General features: G+C 48.2%; 1 protein-coding gene across 5 annotated transcripts in view; it reads left to right on the top strand.

Moving 5' to 3' along the window:
• The window catches only part of LOC149452722 (poly(rC)-binding protein 3-like), a 1138846-nt gene that overhangs the window by 552155 nt on the left and 562026 nt on the right, over nucleotides 1-24665 (top strand). For 2 of the 5 annotated variants that reach the window (XM_089689055.1, XM_089689058.1), the window contains exon 4: nucleotides 8918-9077. The exons of the other annotated variants lie outside the window; for them this stretch is intronic. The gene's annotated coding sequence lies outside the window, so the exon portion shown is untranslated. The remainder of the gene's footprint in view (nucleotides 1-8917; nucleotides 9078-24665) is intronic. 5 annotated transcript variants of the gene reach the window in all.

Below are 24665 nucleotides of genomic sequence, written 5' to 3'. Positions count from 1 at the left end.
GGAAAAAGGTACCAGGGGCATCTTATGGGACCCCCTACTGACTCCAGGCCCTCGGGCAGTGCCCGAGTTTCCAAATGCTCAGTCTGCCCCTGCTTTCAGGATTTCATCTGATTTCCTTCCACACTTTAAAAGATGCCCTGGTAGGTTACTTGACTCCTGTCTAAACTGACCCTAGTATGTGTGTGCTTATATGTATGCATGTAAGATAGGAAACTTACAGAGAAACTCCTCGAAGGCAAAGACTGATATGAATGCACAGTAAAGCACTTTGTAAAGGATCAATGATTTTTGTGTGTATTTTGTTGTTATTCTATTTTTTTAAAACAGTAAGAAAAACTCATTCACAGAAAAATGTAACATGTAAATAAAAACAAAAAGTCTGATGTACATCCACCATCAATCATGTTGTCCAGCGATGTAGATCCACGTCAATGATGATGGTCAACATGTTCATACATGGGGAATGATGTCACCTGGTAGACCTAGCCCCTTGCATATAACAGCTATAATCTTTTTGTTTTCCTTTTTGAGGGTCAGCAGGCATAGTAAATGTCATGTACGCCCTTGGATTATTTTTTTATTTAAAATACTTGTCAAAAACTGTCTCTTTGTTTTCATTTACACTTTACTTTTTTGTAAGTGTGCAGGTACTATGTATCCCCTACTTTTTCACATGGGGGTGGATATCTGGGTACCCCCTATTGTTAAAGAGAGCTTCTGGATTCCAATAAGCCCTCCATCCACAGACACTAGCCCAGGGTTGTGGGAAGGAGGCCCTTTTCCTCATCCACAACAACATGGGAACAAGGTGCATTGCCAGGGGGGTTCACTGGCAAGGTCCCCTCCCCATGTTGAGGGCATGTGGACTGATGTGGTCAAGAAGAGGGGCGCATGCTCCCATCTCCACTTTCGTGGCCATGCTTGGATTAAGGGTCTGGGTCTTAAAATCCATACTAGACTGGAAGAGTGGACCTCAAGCATTCTTTTTTTTGTGTGTGGGTTTCCTCTATGGAAATTCATTCCATATTCAACGGAACTTGTATGCATTTGGAGGAAATGTTGTTGCTGTATGTTTTTTTTTTCAAGAATATGTAAACCCAACATTTCATATTCATGATATTTCCCTGCTGTACCATCCTGCGCTCTTTCTTTGCTTCCTAGGCAGGAGAGCACAGCATGGTCAGTTTTATAGCTGTGCTGGGAACTAATCCAATTATCAGACTCCCCCCCCACACACACACACACACGTACACACAACCATTCACTAAGAAGGTTGGTGTGCTGTTGTTTTTCCTCCTATAAAAAAGGGAAAACATGTACTTATAATATTTTTTATACACAAAATTGTGGCTTTTACTTCTATATTAAACGGAGTGGGTTGTGTTACAAGGTTAGGGTTTACATACACTTTAACCCTTTTGCTGCCAGACCCTGTGCTCTACTTTTAAACTCAGGTGGCCAAGTTAGCATAGCTCTGAGGAAGGAGATATGCCTCCAAGACGCATCAGTTTGCCAGTCCAGCTGGGTTTCATGGACACACGTGTTTCCCTAGACTGTGGCATCTTGTGGTTTTTATGCGATTTTAATTTCCACTTTTGTGAGTATCCATTTGGCATCTATGTTTTGTGAACAATAAATCATTGGTAAGCCACTAGACATTTGCACCCTCCTGTTTGTTCTTTTTGTAATGAATGAATAGGAGTCTGTATAAAGACTCCTATTCATTCATAAACTGATACATAGTAAACACAGTTTACTATTCTCAGTTATCAATGGAGATAGGAGTGATCAGTACTGTGCTTCCAAGGAAAGGAAGGCGGCTGGTAAACACATGTCCCACACACACACACTCTCCAGCTTCTCCCCATGTGCCTGAGCAGCAGCCGCAGCCAGAGGGAGGAAGGTGGGTAAGCTGGCCACCTGCACTTCACAGAGAGGGAGCCAGGGATCAGGTGATGGGGGATGAACAGCAGGGCAGGGGAGGTCAATTTATTTCTTCATGGCTCCCCTGTAGCACCAAAAGCCAGTGGGAGGGCACGGAGGGAAGCTGGTAGCTGCAGGGAAGCCATGATTGATCAGTGCCAACAGGATCAGTGCTGGGGGGCAGTGGGGTTTGTGCTGTGGTGAGCGGTGCCGCAGTGAAGGAGGGGATTAGAGTGGTGGGGTGTACATTTTAGAGATAACAAGGGATGTGGAGAGGAGAAAAGTCAGAGGTGGCAGCAGTGCCCAGGAGGTGACAATGAGCTTATAGAAAGAGGAATGCTAGGTCCGTATTTTGTACAGACCTGGCCAGCTGGAAGCAGTGCTGTAGGTCTGTATTCCATACGTATGTAGCAATGAAAGAATTAAAGGCGTTTGCATGGAAATGTAATTTCCCAATTATTTAAAACATTCATTTTGCATTGGTACAAGTTCCCCAGAACAGTGCCCACCCTCAATGCTATTTTTTTTACAACTTTTTGTCTACTAGCCCAAAAAATGCCCATTTATGATTTGACAGATTCATTTCCCATTGATTCATATTCTGAACTTCTCTGAAGTCTGCAGAACTCTGCTCAAACAAAACCCACGTCAGTTTGGAGCATCTCTATTCCTCAAAGGCTATTAAAACTGCAGACAAAACAATTAATCAAACAAAATTCTTTGTGCACAGCTGTGTGAACAATTATGGCCATTCCATAGCCTTAGTCTAAGGAAATGAAGTGGGTATATATTGTAAAAGTGTAAAATGCCTTTTAAAATGATAAAGATTTTGAGTAACCTTTTATTCTGTAGTTTTTAGGTTTATTTGTTTTTGAAGTAAAGTTTTTATCTTTTATTTTACTTACATAAACATACAGCACACAATCATTATAATAAAAAAAAAAATATCAAACACTCAAAACGCTGGAATTTAGAAAGTTAGCGTACAGCACAAAACCTATTTGCTTTCACACTTTCTCATATAGGGCAAGGGAAAGGCAGATAGGGTAGATAAAGCTGAGTCAGTCCACTCACGTGTATGTTTAACCAGAACTTGAGCTATTGAGCTCTGTAAACAAATAAAATAATCAGGTAAATGTTGTAAAAAGCCTAGAGCCCTACAGTATCTTCTTGCTGAAATCCTAAATTTGAAAAATATTTAAGTGTAATAATAACAGTTATCTTTATATCTTCCTTGATTTGCATAATGATATGAAAATCTGATATAAGACATAGAAACTGCAATGCACCGTGAAGGTTTTTTTATTTTGAACTCAACAGTTTCAAATTTTGTTATACTTTTCTGTTACATTTGTTGGTGGTATACAGATTTGCCAAACTAATGATGGAATTTGCCATAGTAACTATAATGCCTGGCCTTTGAACTTAGGTCAGCTAGCTTAGAATGGCCAACATCCTCATGATGAAAGGACGGGTACAATGTGTAGACACTGGTATATATAAACCGATACTGAATATCCTTTAGATAGAAGAATGCTGTGTGTTTTGGAGAACTTCAGGGTTGGGGAATGGAAAGGTCTTTACCATTTTTCATTCTTTGTTACAGCATAGTGCCACTGATATCCTGCAGGCTGTCCCTGTCCACATACACTACAATGATAACAGTCTGAAACAGGGGCGGACTGACAACTCATGGGGCCCCCGGGCAATAGGGGATCATGGGGCCCCTGTGTCCTCACCCACACCCAAAAAAGCCTATGCAAAAGGTTCCAGTGGCATCTCATGGGGCCCCCTACTGACCCAGGGCCCTCGGGCAGTGCCCGAGTTCCCAAATGGTCAGTCCACCCCTGATCTGAAATTGTTCTTTCACAGACATCTTTTTTAAGTGGACCATGAATGAAAATATGCTTTATTGAATGCCTTCGAAGTCAAATTGCCTGCAAAGCAATTCAGCCTTGGCCCTGGCTTCAAATATGCTGTGTGAAGCAGGAATGACCTCACTATGCCTCACAGCTGCTTCATGGGATGATTGGGTGCTCAAAAGCCCACAGAAATACACCCCTGCAATTGGTTGCATAGTCACCTCTGCCTCCTGGATGTGAAAGCTAGATAAACTTTTTTTTTTCACAACACCTTTAACAACAGCATATTTTAATTTCTCTATGCAGGGTCTCTTTTAACAGAGCAGACCTTCCAATTGCAATTCCAAGTAAGATCATCTTTAACCAGTGACAAATGTGAAAGCTGCCTGGGCAATGTGCTTCAGCACAGAAGCTTATAGTTTTGTTTGGGAGAACAGGTGACAGTCTAGTTTAAAGGCAGTAGATTGTGGCAGACACGGGCACAGCATTATTACCTCCTAACACAAGGTGCCCAAATAAGGACCTTTATATCTGTTTCACCAGTAATGTTATGAAAGCTAGATATTAAAATAAAAATAGGTTCTACAAGGTTTTATTTTTTTATCATGGTATAGCTTATATGAGATTTTAGTGATTGGGTTGTCTGTAGATTCTTACACTGAATCTAATAGGTAAGATACATCTCTTAAAGATGGTATTTCCCTGTAACCTCTTTAATACTGTATGTTAAAGGCATCTCCTGCTTGTCTTCCAAAAAATTGTTTAGAAAAATTGAATCTATGGTGTATTCCTTGTTATGGAATACAAAGCAACCCCCATGGCAAAACAAGCTTTACAGGTTACAGTAATTTATGGTGGCCATATTCCACCAAACTATTTCTTAGCATTCTAGTTGTCCTATGATTATGAATGGCTACACCAACCTCTGCCCCTGTAGTTTTAATAGTGGAGTATTGAAAGACTGTATAGTGTACATATAGGAATTGCAAGAATCTCTCTCATAGATATTCCTTTAAAAGCCTGGCTTACAACTAATGACAAAGCCTATCTACAACTGATTTCTCATTCTTGACATAGGTATACTTACAATTATACTCCAAAACACATTCTTCCACTCCTCCCAAGTATGGGGATACCACTTGTGTGAGACTTTTTTTTGCTGCATAGAGGGGCCCAAAATCCAATGAGCATCTGCAAGCTTTCAAGAGACATAAATTAGACATCTAATTTTTTGACAGCCTATCACATATTTGGAGGCCCTGGAGTGCCAGGAGAGGAAATCAAACACCCCAAGGTATTTTTAAGAGGGATTTTAAGAGGTTTTTGAAAAATGCAGAAAGATAATTTTTAACACAAAGTTGTAAATGAATAACATATTTGTAACACACAGCATGTCCATTCTTAAAATTACACCCCAAAACACTTGTGCTACTCCTCCTGAGTATATGTGACACTAGCTGCATAAAGGTGCCCAAAATGCAAGAAGCACATTCAGGCTTTTAAGGGGCATAGATTAGGCATCCAATTCCTGACTGCCTATCATATGTTTGAAAGGCCCTGGAGTGCCAGGACAGTAGAAACACCCACAAAATTAGCCACATTTTGAAAAGCAGACACCCCAAAGTATTTTTCAAGAGGCTGGCTGGCTTACACTGGTCTGGTAACAATAGGACTCATGTGGTGCTGATCAGCAACACTGTTGCTGGCTGCACTGGCTCTGGTGACACTGGCACTGGTGTGAGGGTGATCAGAACCACTGCTGGCTGCACTGGTCTGGTGACACTGGGACTGGAGTAGCAGTGACCATTAGAGCACTCGGGCACTGTCTGAGGGCCCGGGGTCAGTAGGGGGCCCCATGAAATGCCCCTGGTACCTTTTATAGGCTTTTTTAGGTGTGCTTTGAGTGTGGGCAAGGACACAGGGGCCCCATGATCCCCTATTGCCCGGGAACCCCATGAGTTGTCAGTCCGTCCCTAAGCATTAATCAGGAACACTGTTGCTGGCTTATTACACTGTTCTGGACATTGGGACTCTTGTGACGGCGATAAGAAACACTGTTGCTGGCTGCTATGGTCTGGTGATACTGGGACCAGTGTGGTGGTGATAAGGAACACTGTTTCTGGCTTACACTGGTCTATTGACACTTTACTGATTTGGTGGTGATTAGAAACACTGTTTCTGGCTTACACTTGTCTGGCAACATTGGAACTGGTGTGGTGGTGATCAGGAACACTATTGCTGGCATACAGTGGTTTGGTGATACTGGGAATGGCGATCAAAAACACTGTTGTTGGCTGCACTGGTCTGCTGTGGCAGAGATCAGGAACAATGCTGTTAACTGCACTGGTCTGGTGTGGGGACAATCAGGAACATGGGCTGGCAACACTGGTATGATAACACTGTACTGGGGTGGCTAGTGAACAGGGACACTGGCTGACTGCACTGGTATGATGACACTGTGCTGGGATGTCGAGTGATCTGGGACACTGTGGCTGGCTGCACTAGTATGGTGATGCTGTATTGGGATGTCGAGTGATCGGGGACACTGTGGCTGGCTGCACTAGTATGGTGATGCTGTATTGGGGTGTATTGGGGTGATTAGGTACAGTGGCTGTCTGCTCTGATGGCACTGATCACACTGTACTGATCGATCTGATTGGTGTAAGTGTCTGTCTGATGAACATAGCAATCACAGAGCATGCTGCTGAGTGTGCTAGAGGGTGCACATGAGTGGTGCAAAGGGGAGGACATTTTCAAATGCTCTCCCACCCTCAGGAGCCAGCCTCCTGGTTATTTATCTACAACAGCTGGATGGCAAGTGGTTAATGGAGTTCGCTGCCAAATTTGAAGTTTGCACATTTCAAGCAGACTATGAAAAACCCCTACAAATCCAACCTGGCAGATTCACTGAGCGTTAATAATAACCATAAATAGTCACTGACGTTGACTTAGTTAAGTCTATGTTTTCAAAGCCTTACCAAAGTGCTTAACACACATCTTTTATTTATATGCTTTACAGAACAATTTCCAGGAAAGTACATTGCATGCATTATAACAAAAGGCTTTCTGTGAGCTACCAAAATCTTTTTGTATACATGTGACATCTGTAGGATTTGGCTGCAAGTGTAATATACTTACTGAAACATGACTTGCTCAGCTTAATTGATACTAGAAAGAAAAATTACATTTTATTATTTTGCTGATTGAAAGCAAAAATAATTTGGAAATGTTTATAGAAAAGGCTAATGTGAAGTACCTACTTTTGTAAAATAAACATACAGTTGTTTGTTCCTGTTCTTGTAACTCCTATAGTTCTTGCTATGGCTGCAATGTTGTTATATAAGGATAACTTTGTTCTGTATCTTTGGATTATTGTTGTAAATCTTGCAACATGGTAGCTGGCAATATGCCAAAATAGATAATTCCAAGTGAAATATAACACATATTTTGGCTACCAGCCAGCAGAAAACTGAAAAAGAAAATAGTCTTGTTATGTGTTTCGAGACTGAATTATGAATTTAACACAGTGACTGTGTACAAGGGACGTATTATTTAAAGGGCTGTTTACAATTTTGATCTCTCACTTTTTTCTTTCTCAACTATCTATCTATCTATCTATCTATCTATCTATCTATCTATCTATCTAACTGTCTGTCTGTCTGTCTGTCTGTCTGTCTGTCTGTCTATCTATCCACTTTTAAGATGGTGAAAGATTTACAAGCAATCCCACAATCTAGTAAATACCTCTACAATCTGGCTGCCTGTGTGTTATTTCTTGGGTGATGTTTTTTAGACAGCACTCCATAAATAGACATCCACCACCCCACCATTTTCTAATATAATGATAAGGAGATTGTTAAACTTAACCTGTCATAAGAAAACACTGAAGGCTACTATTGGTGACCTAATCCTGGTTGGGTAGTTATGTTGACCCACCTTAATATTTTTGTCAATCACTGACCTGAAACAATCACGCAAATCAAGTTGTTTTTTGTGGATCATTGATTTAAACCAGGGGAAGGCAACCTTAAAGAGGTGGAGATCTACCTGGACAACATGGGAGAAGTCAAAGATAACCAGGCATAGTGTTGCCTCCTCACACCTGATTTAAACCTCTAACTGCCGTACTATCATGCCACAATTGAATGCATTGCACAGCAATCATAGGTTTAAATCAGGTGATGAGGAGGCAACATAACGTCTCCTCACCACCCATCAAATGCACTGGGATTGCTTTGCAGAGGAGCAGCAGTGCCTGCTGCACTTGTGAATGAGCCCTTAGTTGTATTTGGCAGCGGCACCCTAAGGGCTTGTTCACATGTAAAGTCAGGGGGTGGTAAAACCCTGTGATTGAATCACGGTTCTACTGCCCCCCCCCCCAACCCTTACCCCCTTAGCTGCTGAGGCAGCAGCAGAAGGTGCACACATGCCGCAGCAGGAATTACACCCCCTGTTGCTTTTGGTGAATGTTGCCACCTGTCAATGAGACCCATTCAAGTAAATGGGCCACTCTGCAAGTGCCCTGCAACTGCATGCTTCTGCGTCGTCCAAGGGCTTAAAGCAGGTGGTGAGAAAGAAAACTGCCTGTGTAACCCCTTGTTTGCTGTAGTGCACAAGGTTGCAGGGCAATTGCAGAGCGGTCTCATTCACTTGAATGGGTCATGCTTGGCAGGGGCTACACCCACCAACTATGACAGGGCGTAGAGGCAGCAATACAGAGGAGACATCAACTTATGCGGCTCTTGCTTCCTACTACAGCTCCAACTGTACAAGTAGTTCCTCTGCATTGCACTTTGTTTGATGCTCTGAGATGGCAGATCACAATCTACTGGTTGCTCACCCCCAATTTAAACTATTGAGATATGTGTGTCAACATGACAGCAAGGCAGCAAGTATCATATTGAAAGTTTTGCAATAATACATTCTATTAAACTGCTTGGTATCTCCACCTGGCACACACTAAATAAAAAATTAAATAAAAAATAGAAGTCCAGACTCACATGCCGTTTTTGCCTTATATTAATTATAATGCTAAAATGAAGACCTGCAAATGTAGTATGTACAGTAAGACATACTAAATAATGTGTTTTTCAAGTAGAACACATACTAAATAGTTGTTAATTTATTAACAGGTTGGTATCCTTCAGTGCTTCCACAAGGGAATCCTGTAATGTGGCTCCTCTAATTGCATACTGCAGGAACTTGTGCTGTAAACGTTCCATTGTTCATCATGATCTACCAAGTCTGCTGCTCGTGAATCACTAAATTAGTAAGGAGGCCTGCAGGATATAAGTAAGTTGTCAACACATGACCTTGCTGATCATTATAAAAAGTTGTCACTTGCTTTGCTTAAGTAATTAATAGCTTATAGTTTTATACTTTAGTAAAACCCTATTGGCTATAACTAGAGATGAGCGAATCGAAGTATCCGAAGTGGAATTCGAGTCGAATATCGGAAAAATTTCGATTCGTGCCGAATCCGAAAAACAGCCTAATTCGGACGCGCGAATCGAAATTTTTCCGAAAATGGCGGCTGACATGTGCGGCGACGGAGCGGGGATGTCGGGGAAGGCGCGCAGACAAGGCGCGCTGCCCCATAATGCATTCCTCAACGACATGTGATCGCATCAGCCAATCAGCAGCCAGCCAGCCAGCACTGTGTAATGGTCGAGGTATATATAGCGGCCATTTTGGAAATCTTCATTTGCCTGCAGTCATTGAACAGAGGCAGACCGCTCTGTACTAGGGACAGGGACAGAGTTAGGGCCACAGAAACGAGAATTGGGGACAGAGAGAAGTTACTTAGGGACAGAGAACCATTACTCAGGGACACAGACTTGTTAATGAGGGCCACAGAATCGTTATTTAGGGACAAAGAAACGCTAGTTAGGGCCACAGAATTCATACTCAGGGACAGACAGAATTGTTACTCAGTGCCAGAGAATTGTTACTTAGGGCCACAGAAACGTTATTAGGGCCACAGAATTTTTACTCAGGGACAGACAGAATTGTTACTGAGTGCCAGAGAATTGTTACTCAGGGACAGACAGAATTGTTACTGAGTGCCAGAGAATTCTTACTCAGGGCCACAGAATTCATTCTCAGGGACAGACAGAATTGTTACTCAGGGACAGACAGAATTGTTACTGAGTGCCAGAGAATTGTTACTCAGGGACAGACAGAATTGTTACTGAGTGCCAGAGAATTGTTACTCAGGGACAGACAGAATTGTTACTGAGTGCCAGAGAATTGTTACTCAGGGACAGACAGAATTGTTACTGAGTGCCAGAGAATTGTTACTCAGGGACAGACAGAATTGTTACTGAGTGCCAGAGAATTGTTACTCAGGGACAGACAGAATTGTTACTGAGTGCCAGAGAATTGTTACTCAGGGACAGACAGAATTGTTACTGAGTGCCAGAGAATTGTTACTCGCACAGACACAAAATTGTTACTTGCACAGACACAGAATTGTTACTCGCGCAGACACAGAATTGTTACTCAGGGCCACAGAATTCATACTCAGGGACAGACAGAATTGTTACTGAGTGCCAGAGAATTGTTACTCAGGGACAGACAGAATTGTTACTGAGTGCCAGAGAATTGTTACTCAGGGACAGACAGAATTGTTACTGAGTGCCAGAGAATTGTTACTCGCACAGACACAAAATTGTTACTTGCACAGACACAGAATTGTTACTCGCACAGACACAGAATTGTTACTCAGGGCCACAGAATTCATACTCAGGGACAGACAGAATTGTTACTGAGCGCCAGAGAATTGTTACTCAGGGACAGACAGAATTGTTACTGAGTGCCAGAGAATTGTTACTCAGGGACAGACAGAATTGTTACTGAGTGCCAGAGAATTGTTACTCAGGGACAGACAGAATTGTTACTGAGTGCCAGAGAATTGTTACTCAGGGACAGACAGAATTGTTACTGAGTGCCAGAGAATTGTTACTCGCACAGACACAAAATTGTTACTTGCACAGACACAGAATTGTTACTCGCACAGACACAGAATTGTTACTCAGGGCCACAGAATTCATACTCAGGGACAGACAGAATTGTTACTGAGTGCCAGAGAATTGTTACTCAGGGACAGACAGAATTGTTACTGAGTGCCAGAGAATTGTTACTCGCACAGACACAAAATTGTTACTTGCACAGACACAGAATTGTTACTCGCACAGACACAGAATTGTTACTCAGGGCCACAGAATTCATACTCAGGGACAGACAGAATTGTTACTGAGCGCCAGAGAATTGTTACTCAGGGACAGACAGAATTGTTACTGAGTGCCAGAGAATTGTTACTCAGGGACAGACAGAATTGTTACTGAGTGCCAGAGAATTGTTACTCAGGGACAGACAGAATTGTTACTGAGTGCCAGAGAATTGTTACTCAGGGACAGACAGAATTGTTACTGAGTGCCAGAGAATTGTTACTCGCACAGACACAAAATTGTTACTTGCACAGACACAGAATTGTTACTCGCACAGACACAGAATTGTTACTCAGGGCCACAGAATTCATACTCAGGGACAGACAGAATTGTTACTGAGTGCCAGAGAATTGTTACTCAGGGACAGACAGAATTGTTACTGAGTGCCAGAGAATTGTTACTCAGGGACAGACAGAATTGTTACTGAGTGCCAGAGAATTGTTACTCGCACAGACACAAAATTGTTACTTGCACAGACACAGAATTGTTACTCGCACAGACACAGAATTGTTACTCAGGGCCACAGAATTCATACTCAGTGACAGACAGAATTGTTACTGAGTGCCAGAGAATTGTTACTCAGGGACAGACAGAATTGTTACTGAGTGCCAGAGAATTGTTACTCAGGGACAGACAGAATTGTTACTGAGTGCCAGAGAATTGTTACTCGCACAGACACAAAATTGTTACTTGCACAGACACAGAATTGTTACTCGCACAGACACAGAATTGTTACTGAGTGCCAGAGAATTGTTACTCAGGGACAGACAGAATTGTTACTGAGTGCCAGAGAATTGTTACTCAGGGACAGACAGAATTGTTACTGAGTGCCAGAGAATTGTTACTCAGGGACAGACAGAATTGTTACTGAGTGCCAGAGAATTGTTACTCGCACAGACACAAAATTGTTACTTGCACAGACACAGAATTGTTACTCGCACAGACACAGAATTGTTACTCGCACAGACACAGAATTGTTACTCAGGGCCACAGAATTCATACTCAGGGACAGACAGAATTGTTACTGAGTGCCAGAGAATTGTTACTCAGGGACACCTAATCGTTGAATTAAATAGTATGTCAGACAACATGCAGAGGAGTGGCAGAGGAGGCAATGTTTTAGGAGCGAGCAGACGTGGCAGCAGAGGAAGGGGTCGAGGCAGCAGTATTCGCAGCCAGAGGCCAGTGCTCCCGGTGTCATCCAGCGGTCGTGTCTCCACCGACAACCCTGCCGTCATTGATTGGTTGGCTCGGTCGTCTTCCTCTTCCCAGGTCACCTCTGACACCTACAGCCAACGGTCGGTGGGTACGTCAGACACAACCGTTAGTTGGCATGGCCCGGGACCAAGCCCACTGAAATCACGTGTCCTCTACCTGCCCCTGTCCTTTGCTGTTCCCTCACCAAGCGAAGTATCGCATGCTGTGGGCTCAGCCCCACTGTACAGTGAGGAAGAGCTAACAGAGGGCGGTCAGGAACGGGGGGAGACATCGGCCTTTTCAGCAGCCAAGCGAACAAGTACTGGCGAGGAGAGTGGCTCGGTAGCCGGTCTAGAGACAGGTCTGTCTCCTGACCCAGACGCAGCCGAGGGGGCTAGTAGTGAGGCGGAGACCCTACTTGATGATGAGGAGGTTGATCGCACTTGGCAGCCTCGTCGTCATCAGGCAATTTCTTCCGCATCATCAGGAGAAGAGGGTGGCAGCTTGGCAGCGAGCAAAACAGTCGGTGGGTTGCCCAGGAGACAGCAGCAGGGTCGCATCAGTGTCAGTGGAGCCAAACGTCCACGGAGTAGAGCACCAGCTCCACTGCAGCCTACCACCACGGCCAGTAGTGGTGCCGGTGCGCACGGAGGAAGTAGCAGTCAGCCAGTGAAGAGTAGCGGGGGCAAAGTTTCCTACTCGGTGGTGTGGCAATTTTTCCTCAAGCCGCCCGAGGAAGTAAACGTAGCCGTATGTCGACTATGTGGCCAGAAATGCAAGCGTGGCCAGGGGGCCCATGTTGGGACTACAGCGTTGCGTCAGCATATGCAGCGTCACCATTCGGTGGCCTGGGAAAACCGTGATAAACATACGGCGGTTCTGCCTGCCCCAGCCCCCGCTCCATCACCCGCTCCGTTACTTGCTCCGTCACCCGACGTCGTCAATCGCCCTCTATCAGCCAGTCAAGGCTCCAACACCTCTGCTGAGGGGAGTTGTCGCTCATTGGCATCTTCCGCTCGTTCAGATGCTCCTTCTCCTGCTACTCCTCTTCTCGGATTCCGTCAACAGTCTTTCTTGGAATCCGTATCCAAGAGACAACAGTTTGCGAGCACGCACCCGACGGTGCAAAAGCTGAACGTCCTCCTGTCCAAGTTGCTGGTGCTGCAGTCCCTCCCTTTCCAACTGGTGGACTCAGCACCTTTCCGAGAAATGATGGCTTGTGCCGCGCCGCGGTGGAGAGTGCCAAGCCGTCATTTCTTTGCCCAAAAGGCAGTGCCAGCCCTGCATTCACATGTAGAAGAGATGGTGGGCCAGTCTTTGAGCATGTCGGTCTCTGCCAAAGTGCACGGCAGCGCCGACGTGTGGAGCTGTAACTACGGTCAGGGACAGTACATGTCATTTACGGCCCACTGGGTGAACGTGGTGCCGGCACAGCCGCACCAGCAACTTGGACAGGTCACGACGCTTTTGCCTCCACGTTTGCACGTCCTTGGTCCAGCAAGCATGTCCGCCTCTACCACCTCTTTTTCCGCCGTGTCCTCAGCCGCCACCCCCGTGCCAAGTCCCATTACCCGACCGGCATATCACATGTGCAGGGCGCAACGGTGTCACGCTGTGCTGCACCTGGTATGCCTTGGCGAACGTAGTCACACAGGGGAGGAACTGCTGAGTGTAATGAACAGAGAAATCGACAGATGGCTGTCTCCGCGCAAACAAAAAATCGGAACCATGTTGACTGACAACGGAAAGAACATGGTGTCTGCTCTGCGTCAAGGAAGGTTGTGCCATGCGCCATGCATGGCTCACGTGTTCAATCTGGTTGTCAAGCGGTTCCTAAAATCCACCATCCCACTGCAAGACATCCTTAAAATGTCACGTAAACTGTGCATGCATTTCAGCCATTCCTACACCGCAAAGAACACCCTCATTGAGCTGCAGCGGCAGAACGGAATTCCACAGCATCGCCTGATCTGCGACGTTGCAACAAGGTGGAATTCAACCCTACACATGTTAGACCGCCTTTACGAGCAGCGAAAGGCCATCACCGATTTCCTGATGTTACAAGCGGATAAAGGTACTCCCCTGTGTAACTTAGATGTCAGCCATTGGCAGCTCATGCGTGACACCTGCCGCTTGCTCAGGCCCTTTGAGGAGGCCACGCTATTCGTGAGTCGGCAGGACTATGGGATGAACGACGTCATTCCTCTGTTGCACGTCCTGGAACAAATGCTGTTAACAATGGCTGGTCAGGGTGCGGTAGACGTGGCGCACAGATCTCAACGCCACATGACCCCTGTGGGGGCAGGACAGGAAGAAGAGGAGGAGGTAGAGGAGGACATTTGTGCTCAGGAATTATTGAGTGAAATGGGTGGTTTTTCCACTCAGCGGACAGGAGTGGAGGAGCAGGAGCATCTGGTAGAGGAGGAGGAGGAGGAGACAGAGGACCCAGACGCACCGTGGCAGTATGCTGTGGAGATGGAGGCAGGGAGTCCCTCGCATTCCTTGGCACAAATGGCCCATAGCATGCTCGGTTGCTTGCGTAGCGACAGCCGAATAATAACCATCAGACAGAGGGATGACTTTTGGCTGTCCACCTTGTTGGACCCTCGCTACCGGTCCAAAATGGTGGCCTTTTTCACACCTGCTGAGAGGGAGGCCAAAATTACGTACTATAAAAACCACCTATGTAGTCAGTTGGTCTCTGCCTTTGTGCGCCAACGTCCATCCTCAGACACTGTGGGCCCTGTGCGCTCGCGTTCCGCTGGCATGGCAGCAGGGGAGGGGTGGGGTGGTAGGAGCAGTGGCAGCTCCACCAGCAGCGGCTGCCTCAGTCTGCAGTCGATGATGAGTAGCTTTCTTCACCAGCGCAGTGAGGAAACTACTAACCAGCCGCAGCAGCAGCAGCAGCATCAGGTGGACCTGGAGCAGGAGCTCAAACAACAGGCTTGGGCCTACTTGGACAGCACCCTGCCAACCGAGGTAGACAATCCCCTTGACTACTGGGCAACGAAACTTGACCTTTGGCCCCAACTAGCTGAATTTGCCCTTGAAAGGCTGTCATGCCCGGCCAGTAGCGTGGCATCGGAGCGCGTGTTTAGTGCGGCAGGAGGTATTGTAACTCCGCGGAGGACACGACTGTCCACCCAAAGTGTGGAGAGACTCACGTTTGTGAAAATGAATCAGGCGTGGATTAGTCTGGATTTCAAACCACCAGTTCCTGACACAACTGACTAAATCCGCCATGAATCATGCCTCAAACATGTGCCACTTTCAGGTCTCCTCACACTGCTGGTGTGTTTAATTTTTTGACATAGGGTGCTGGCAGATTACGGGCCTCCTATAGCTGCTGCCAGGCCCCTAATCTGCCATAGGCCCCTATATACCGCCTCCTCATGCTGCTGCTAGGTCCAGAGTCTCTCATGGGTCCCTGTACGGCCTCCCATTGCTGCTGTCTCCATCGCCACACTCTGCTGCCATGTGCCACTTTCAGGTCTCTTCACACTGCTGGTGTGTTAAATTTTTTGACATAGGGTGCAGGCAGATTACGGGCCTCACATAGCTGCTGCCAGGCCCCTAATCTGCCATGGGCCCCTATATACCGCCTCCTCATGCTGCTGCCAAGTCCAGAGTCTGTCATGGTCCCTGTACGGCCTCCCATTGCTGCTGTCTCCATCGCCACACTCTGCTGCCATGTGCCACTTTCAGGTCTCTTCACACTGCTGGTGTGTTTAATTTTTTGACATAGGGTGCAGGCAGATTACGGGCCTCACATAGCTGCTGCCAGGCCCCTAATCTGCCATGGGCCCCTATATACCGCCTCCTCATGCTGCTGCCAAGTCCAGAGTCTGTCATGGTCCCTGTACGGCCTCCCATTGCTGCTGTCTCCATCGCCACACTCTGCTGCCATGTGCCACTTTCAGGTCTCTTCACACTGCTGGTGTGTTAAATTTTTTGACATAGGGTGCAGGCAGATTACGGGCCTCACATAGCTGCTGCCAGGCCCCTAATCTGCCATGGGCCCCTATATACCGCCTCCTCATGCTGCTGCCAAGTCTAGAGTCTCTCATGGGTCCCTGTACGGCCTCCCATTGCTGCTGTCTCCATCGCCACACTCTGCCATGTGCCACTTTCAGGTCTCTTCACACTGCTGGTGTGTTAAATTTTTTGACATAGGGTGCAGGCAGATTACGGGCCTCACATAGCTGCTGCCAGGCCCCTAATCTGCCATGGGCCCCTATATACCGCCTCCTCATGCTGCTGCCAAGTCCAGAGTCTGTCATGGTCCCTGTACGGCCTCCCATTGCTGCTGTCTCCATCGCCACACTCTGCTGCCATGTGCCACTTTCAGGTCTCTTCACACTGCTGGTGTGTTTAATTTTTTGACATAGGGTGCAGGCAGATTACGGGCCTCACATAGCTGCTGCCAGGCCCCTAATCTGCCATGGGCCCCTATATACCGCCTCCTCATGCTGCTGCCAAGTCTAGAGTCTGTCATGGGTCCCTGTACGGCCTCCCATTGCTGCTGTCTCCATCGCCACACTCTGCTGCCATGTGCCACTTTCAGGTCTCTTCACACTGCTGGTGTGTTAAATTTTTTGACATAGGGTGCAGGCAGATTACGGGCCTCACATAGCTGCTGCCAGGCCCCTAATCTGCCATGGGCCCCTATATACCGCCTCCTCATGCTGCTGCCAAGTCTAGAGTCTGTCATGGGTCCCTGTACGGCCTCCCATTGCTGCTGTCTCCATCGCCACACTCTGCTGCCATGTGCCACTTTCAGGTCTCTTCACACTGCTGGTGTGTTAAATTTTTTGACATAGGGTGCAGGCAGATTACGGGCCTCACATAGCTGCTGCCAGGCCCCTAATCTGCCATGGGCCCCTATATACCGCCTCCTCATGCTGCTGCCAAGTCCAGAGTCTGTCATGGTCCCTGTACGGCCTCCCATTGCTGCTGTCTCCATCGCCACACTCTGCTGCCATGTGCCACTTTCAGGTCTCTTCACACTGCTGGTGTGTTTAATTTTTTGACATAGGGTGCAGGCAGATTACGGGCCTCACATAGCTGCTGCCAGGCCCCTAATCTGCCATGGGCCCCTATATACCGCCTCCTCATGCTGCTGCCAAGTCTAGAGTCTCTCATGGGTCCCTGTACGGCCTCCCATTGCTGCTGTCTCCATCGCCACACTCTGCCATGTGCCACTTTCAGGTCTCTTCACACTGCTGGTGTGTTAAATTTTTTGACATAGGGTGCAGGCAGATTACGGGCCTCACATAGCTGCTGCCAGGCCCCTAATCTGCCATGGGCCCCTATATACCGCCTCCTCATGCTGCTGCCAAGTCCAGAGTCTGTCATGGTCCCTGTACGGCCTCCCATTGCTGCTGTCTCCATCGCCACACTCTGCTGCCATGTGCCACTTTCAGGTCTCTTCACACTGCTGGTGTGTTTAATTTTTTGACATAGGGTGCAGGCAGATTACGGGCCTCACATAGCTGCTGCCAGGCCCCTAATCTGCCATGGGCCCCTATATACCGCCTCCTCATGCTGCTGCCAAGTCCAGAGTCTGTCATGGTCCCTGTACGGCCTCCCATTGCTGCTGTCTCCATCGCCACACTCTGCTGCCATGTGCCACTTTCAGGTCTCTTCACACTGCTGGTGTGTTAAATTTTTTGACATAGGGTGCAGGCAGATTACGGGCCTCACATAGCTGCTGCCAGGCCCCTAATCTGCCATGGGCCCCTATATACCGCCTCCTCATGCTGCTGCCAAGTCCAGAGTCTGTCATGGTCCCTGTACGGCCTCCCATTGCTGCTGTCTCCATCGCCACACTCTGCTGCCATGTGCCACTTTCAGGTCTCTTCACACTGCTGGTGTGTTTAATTTTTTGACATAGGGTGCAGGCAGATTACGGGCCTCACATAGCTGCTGCCAGGCCCCTAATCTGCCATGGGCCCCTATATACCGCCTCCTCATGCTGCTGCCAAGTCCAGAGTCTGTCATGGTCCCTGTACGGCCTCCCATTGCTGCTGTCTCCATCGCCACACTCTGCTGCCATGTGCCACTTTCAGGTCTCTTCACACTGCTGGTGTGTTTAATTTTTTGACATAGGGTGCAGGCAGATTACGGGCCTCACATACAGTTGTGACCAAAATTATTCAACCCCCACTGAAATTGAGTGTTTTGGCCAGTTTGACATTGCTTTTGATCATTCAGTCATCTTGCTTACATTTACATTAAAGAGGCACTTGTAGGTCAGACAAATATAACATAACAGTTATAATGAAATAACCACAAATGTCTTTTCTGTGCTCACAGCATTATCAGTTTTATTCAACCCCCAAGTGACATTCAATCTTAGTACTTAGTACAGCATCCTTTTACAGTTATAACAGCTTTTAAACGTGAAGCATAGCTTGACACAAGTGTCTTGCAGCGATCTACGGGTATCTTCGCCCATTCTTCATGGGCAAAGGCCTCCAGTTCAGTCACATTCTTAGGCTTGCGCACTGCAACTGCTTTCTTTAAGTCCCACCAGAGGTTCTCAATCGGATTTAAGTCTGGTGACTGCGATGGCCACTCCAAAATGTTCCAGCCTTTCCTCTGCAACCATGCTCTAGTGGACTTGGAGGTATGCTTGGGATCATTGTCCTGTTGAAAGGTCCAACGTCTCCCAAGCCTCAGGTGTGTGACGGACTGCATCACGTTTCCATCCAATATCTCCTGGTACTGAAGAGAATTCATGGTACCTTGCACACGCTGAAGCTTCCCTGTACCTGCAGAAGCAAAACAGCCCCAAAGCATGATTGACCCTCCACCATGCTTCACAGTAGGCAAGGTGTTCTTTTCATCAAAGGCCTTGTTCTTCCTCCTCCAAACATAGCGTTGATCCATGGGCCCAAACAGTTCTAATTTTGTTTCATCAGTCCACAGAACACTATCCCACAACTTTTGTGGTTTGTCCACATGGCTTTTGGCATACTCTTCTTATTCTTTGGAGACAGCAAGGGGGTACGCCTGGGAGTTCTGGCACGGAGGCCTTCATTACGCAGTGTGCGTCTTATTGTCTGGGCTGAAACTTCTGTACCCACATCTGACAAATCTTTTCTCAGTTCCTCAGCAGTCACACGGGGACTTCTCTCCACTCTACGCTTCAGGTAGCGCACAGCAGTCGAAGTCAGCATCTTCTTTCTGCCACGACCAGGTAGCGTTTCAACAGTGCCCTTTGCCTTGAATTTGCGAATGATGCTTCCTAAGGTGTCTCTTGGTATGTTTAACATCTTTGCAATCTTCTTATAGCCATTGCCCTTCCTGTGAAGAGAAATCACCTCTTCTCTTGTCTTCCTGGACCATTCTCTTGCCTTCACCATGTTTGTAACCACACCAGTAAATGTCTAGAAGGAGCTGAGTATCACAGTCATTTTAAAGCTGCCTAATTGGTGCTTATTATGCTTGATTGCTGCTCGGTGACATCCACAGGTGTTTTCAATACCTGATGGAAAGCACCTGTATGAACCTCTGTTCTTCAGAGTGGTAGTCTTTAAGGGGTTGAATAATTGTGGCAATGAAGAAACCACATAAGAACCATTTACTACTGTATTACATAAACAATTGATGTCATTTTAGTTGCATTTGGGTAGTTACAACGTCCTTGTAGGATTTGATTCTGAATACAATTCCAAATGTACACTATAGTCCCTAAACCCCTTTACAGCATTGGGGGTTGAATAATTTTGGTCACAACTGTAGCTGCTGCCAGGCCCCTAATCTGCCATGGGCCCCTATATACCGCCTCCTCATGCTGCTGCCAAGTCCAGAGTCTGTCATGGTCCCTGTACGGCCTCCCATTGCTGCTGTCTCCATCGCCACACTCTGCTGCCATGTGCCACTTTCAGGTCTCTTCACACTGCTGGTGTGTTTAATTTTTTGACATAGGGTGCAGGCAGATTACGGGCCTCACATAGCTGCTGCCAGGCCCCTAATCTGCCATGGGCCCCTATATACCGCCTCCTCATGCTGCTGCCAAGTCTAGAGTCTCTCATGGGTCCCTGTACGGCCTCCCATTGCTGCTGTCTCCATCGCCACACTCTGCCATGTGCCACTTTCAGGTCTCTTCACACTGCTGGTGTGTTAAATTTTTTGACATAGGGTGCAGGCAGATTACGGGCCTCACATAGCTGCTGCCAGGCCCCTAATCTGCCATGGGCCCCTATATACCGCCTCCTCATGCTGCTGCCAAGTCCAGAGTCTGTCATGGTCCCTGTACGGCCTCCCATTGCTGCTGTCTCCATCGCCACACTCTGCTGCCATGTGCCACTTTCAGGTCTCTTCACACTGCTGGTGTGTTTAATTTTTTGACATAGGGTGCAGGCAGATTACGGGCCTCACATAGCTGCTGCCAGGCCCCTAATCTGCCATGGGCCCCTATATACCGCCTCCTCATGCTGCTGCCAAGTCTAGAGTCTGTCATGGGTCCCTGTACGGCCTCCCATTGCTGCTGTCTCCATCGCCACACTCTGCTGCCATGTGCCACTTTCAGGTCTCTTCACACTGCTGGTGTGTTAAATTTTTTGACATAGGGTGCAGGCAGATTACGGGCCTCACATAGCTGCTGCCAGGCCCCTAATCTGCCATGGGCCCCTATATACCGCCTCCTCATGCTGCTGCCAAGTCTAGAGTCTGTCATGGGTCCCTGTACGGCCTCCCATTGCTGCTGTCTCCATCGCCACACTCTGCTGCCATGTGCCACTTTCAGGTCTCTTCACACTGCTGGTGTGTTAAATTTTTTGACATAGGGTGCAGGCAGATTACGGGCCTCACATAGCTGCTGCCAGGCCCCTAATCTGCCATGGGCCCCTATATACCGCCTCCTCATGCTGCTGCCAAGTCTAGAGTCTGTCATGGGTCCCTGTACGGCCTCCCATTGCTGCTGTCTCCATCGCCACACTCTGCTGCCATGTGCCACTTTCAGGTCTCTTCACACTGCTGGTGTGTTAAATTTTTTGACATAGGGTGCAGGCAGATTACGGGCCTCACATAGCTGCTGCCAGGCCCCTAATCTGCCATGGGCCCCTATATACCGCCTCCTCATGCTGCTGCCAAGTCCAGAGTCTCTCATGGGTCCCTGTACGGCCTCCCATTGCTGCTGTCTCCATCGCCACACTCTGCTGCCATGTGCCACTTTCAGGTCTCTTCACACTGCTGGTGTGTTAAATTTTTTGACATAGGGTGCAGGCAGATTACGGGCCTCACATAGCTGCTGCCAGGCCCCTAATCTGCCATGGGCCCCTATATACCGCCTCCTCATGCTGCTGCCAAGTCCAGAGTCTGTCATGGGTCCCTGTACGGCCTCCCATTGCTGCTGTCTCCATCGCCACACTCTGCTGCCATGTGCCACTTTCAGGTCTCTTCACACTGCTGGTGTGTTAAATTTTTTGACATAGGGTGCAGGCAGATTACGGGCCTCACATAGCTGCTGCCAGGCCCCTAATCTGCCATGGGCCCCTATATACCGCCTCCTCATGCTGCTGCCAAGTCTAGAGTCTCTCATGGGTCCCTGTACGGCCTCCCATTGCTGCTGTCTCCATCGCCACACTCTGCTGCCATGTGCCACTTTCAGGTCTCTTCACACTGCTGGTGTGTTAAATTTTTTGACATAGGGTGCAGGCAGATTACGGGCCTCACATAGCTGCTGCCAGGCCCCTAATCTGCCATAGGCCCCTATATACCGCCTCCTCATGCTGCTGCCAGGTCCAGAGTCTCTCATGGGTGCCTGTACGGCCTCCCATTGCTGCTGTCTCCATCGCCACACTCTGCCATGTGCCACTTTCAGGTCTCCTCACACTGCTGGTGTGTTGAATTTTTTGACATAGGGTGCTGGCAGATTACGGGCCTCCTATAGCTGCTGCCAGGCCCCTAATCTGCCATAGGCCCCTATATACCGCCTCCTCATGCTGCTGCCAGGTCCAGAGTCTCTCATGGGTCCCTGTACGGCCTCCCATTGCTGCTGTCTCCATCGCCACACTCTGCCATGTGCCACTTTCAGGTCTCCTCACACACTGCTGGTGTGTTCAATTTTTTGACATAGGGTGCTGGCAGATTACGGGCCTCCTATAGCTGCTGCCAGGCCCCTAATCTGCCATAGGCCCCTATATACCGCCTCCTCATGCTGCTGCCAGGTCCAGAGTCTCTCATGGGTCCCTGTACGGCCTCCCATTGCTGCTTTCTCCATCGCCACACTCTGCCATGTGCCACTTTCAGGTCTCCTCACACACTGCTGGTGTGTTGAATTTTTTGACATAGGGTGCTGGCAGATTACGGGCCTCCCATAGCTGCTGCCAGGCCCCTAATCTGCCATGGGCCCCTATATACCGCCTCCTCATGCTGCTGCCAAGTCCAGAGTCTGTCATGGGTCCCTGTACGGCCTCCCATTGCTGCTGTCTCCATCGCCACACTCTGCCATGTGCCACTTTCAGGTCTCCTCACACACTGCTGGTGTGTAGAATTTTTTGACATAGGGTGCTGGCAGATTACGGGCCTCCCATAGCTGCTGCCAGGCCCCTAATCTGCCATGGGCCCCTATATACCGCCTCCTCATGCTGCTGCCAAGTCCAGAGTCTGTCATGGGTCCCTGTACGGCCTCCCATTGCTGCTGTCTCCATCGCCACACTCTGCCATGTGCCACTTTCAGGTCTCCTCACACTGCTGGTGTGTTGAATTTTTTGACATAGGGTGCTGGCAGATTACGGGCCTCCTATAGCTGCTGCCAGGCCCCTAATCTGCCATGGGCCCCTATATACCGCCTCCTCATGCTGTGACGTTGCAACAAGGTGGAATTCAACCCTACATATGTTAGACCGCCTTTACGAACAGCAAAAGGCCATCACAGATTTCCTGAGGTTAAAAGCAGATAAAGGTACTCCCTGTGTAACTTAGATGTCAGCCATTGGCAGCTCATGCGTGACACCTGCGCTTGCTCAGGCCCTTTGAGGAGGCCACGCTATTCGTGAGTCGGCAGGACTATGGGATGAACGACGTCATTCCTCTGTTGCACGTCCTGGAACAAATGCTGTTAACAATGGCTGGTCAGGGTGCGGTAGACGTGGCGCACAGATCTCAACGCCACATGGCCCCTGTGGGGGCAGGACTGGAAGAAGAGGAGGAGGTAGAGGAGGACATTGGTGCTCAGGAATTATTGAGTGAAATGGGTGGTTTTTCCACTCAGCGGACAGGAGTGGAGGAGCAGGAGCATCTGGTAGAGGAGGAGGAAGAGGAGACAGAGGACCTAGACGCACCGTGGCAGTATGCTGTGGAGATGGAGGCAGGGAGTCCCTCGCATTCCTTGGCACAAATGGCCCATAGCATGCTCGGTTGCTTGCGTAGCGACAGCCGAATAATAACCATCAGACAGAGGGATGACTTTTGGCTGTCCACCTTGTTGGACCCTCGCTACCGTTCAAAAATGGTGGCCTTTTTCACACCTGCTGAGAGGGAGGCCAAAATAACGTACTATAAAAAACACCTATGTAGTCAGCTGGTCTCTGCCTGTCTGCGCCAACGTCCATCCTCAGACACTGTGGGCCCTGTGCGCTCGTGTTCCGCTGCCATGGCAGCAGGGGAGGGGTGGGGTGGTAGGAGCAGTGGCAGCTCCACCAGCAGCGGCTGCCTCAGTCTGCAGTCGATGATGAGTAGCTTTCTTCACCAGCGCAGTGAGGAAACTACTAACCAGCCGCAGCAGCAGCAGCAGCATCAGGTGGACCTGGAGCAGGACCTCAAACAACAGGCTTAGGCCTACTTGGACAGCACCCTGCCAACCGAGGTAGACAATCCCCTTGACTACTGGGCAACGAAACTTGACCTTTGGCCCCAACTAGCTGAATTTGCCCTTGAAAGGCTGTCATGCCCGGCCAGTAGCGTGGCATCGGAGCGCGTGTTTAGTGCGGCAGGAGGTATTGCAACTCCGCGGAGGACACGACTGTCCACCCAAAGTGTGGAGAGACTCACGTTTGTGAAAATGAATCAGGCGTGGATTAGTCTGGATTTCAAACCACCAGTTCCTGACACAACTGACTAAATCCGCCATGAATCATGCCCCAAACATGTGCCACTTTCAGGTCTCCTCACACTGCTGGTGTGTTCCATTTTTTGTCATAGGGTGCTGGCAGATTACGGGCCTCCCATAGCTGCTGCCAGGCCCCTAATCTGCCATGGGCCCCTATACCGCCTCCTCATGCTGCTGCCAAGTCCAGAGTCTCTCATGGGTCCCTGTACGGCCTCCCATTGCTGCTGCCTCCATCGCCACACTCTGCCATGTGCCACTTTCAGGTCTCCTCACACTGCTGGTGTGTTCCATTTTTTGTCATAGGGTGCTGGCAGATTACGGGCCTCCCATAGCTGCTGCCAGGCCCCTAATCTGCCATGGGCCCCTATACCGCCTCCTCATGCTGCTGCCAGGTCC

Source organism: Staurois parvus, unplaced genomic scaffold (genome assembly GCF_062004578.1).
Source record: "Staurois parvus isolate SC_StPar_1 unplaced genomic scaffold, SC_StPar_1.0 ptg000468l, whole genome shotgun sequence".
Lineage (NCBI taxonomy): Eukaryota > Metazoa > Chordata > Amphibia > Anura > Ranidae > Staurois > Staurois parvus.
Note: the sequence above shows the minus strand (reverse complement) of the source record. Positions and strands in the feature narration are given on the sequence as shown.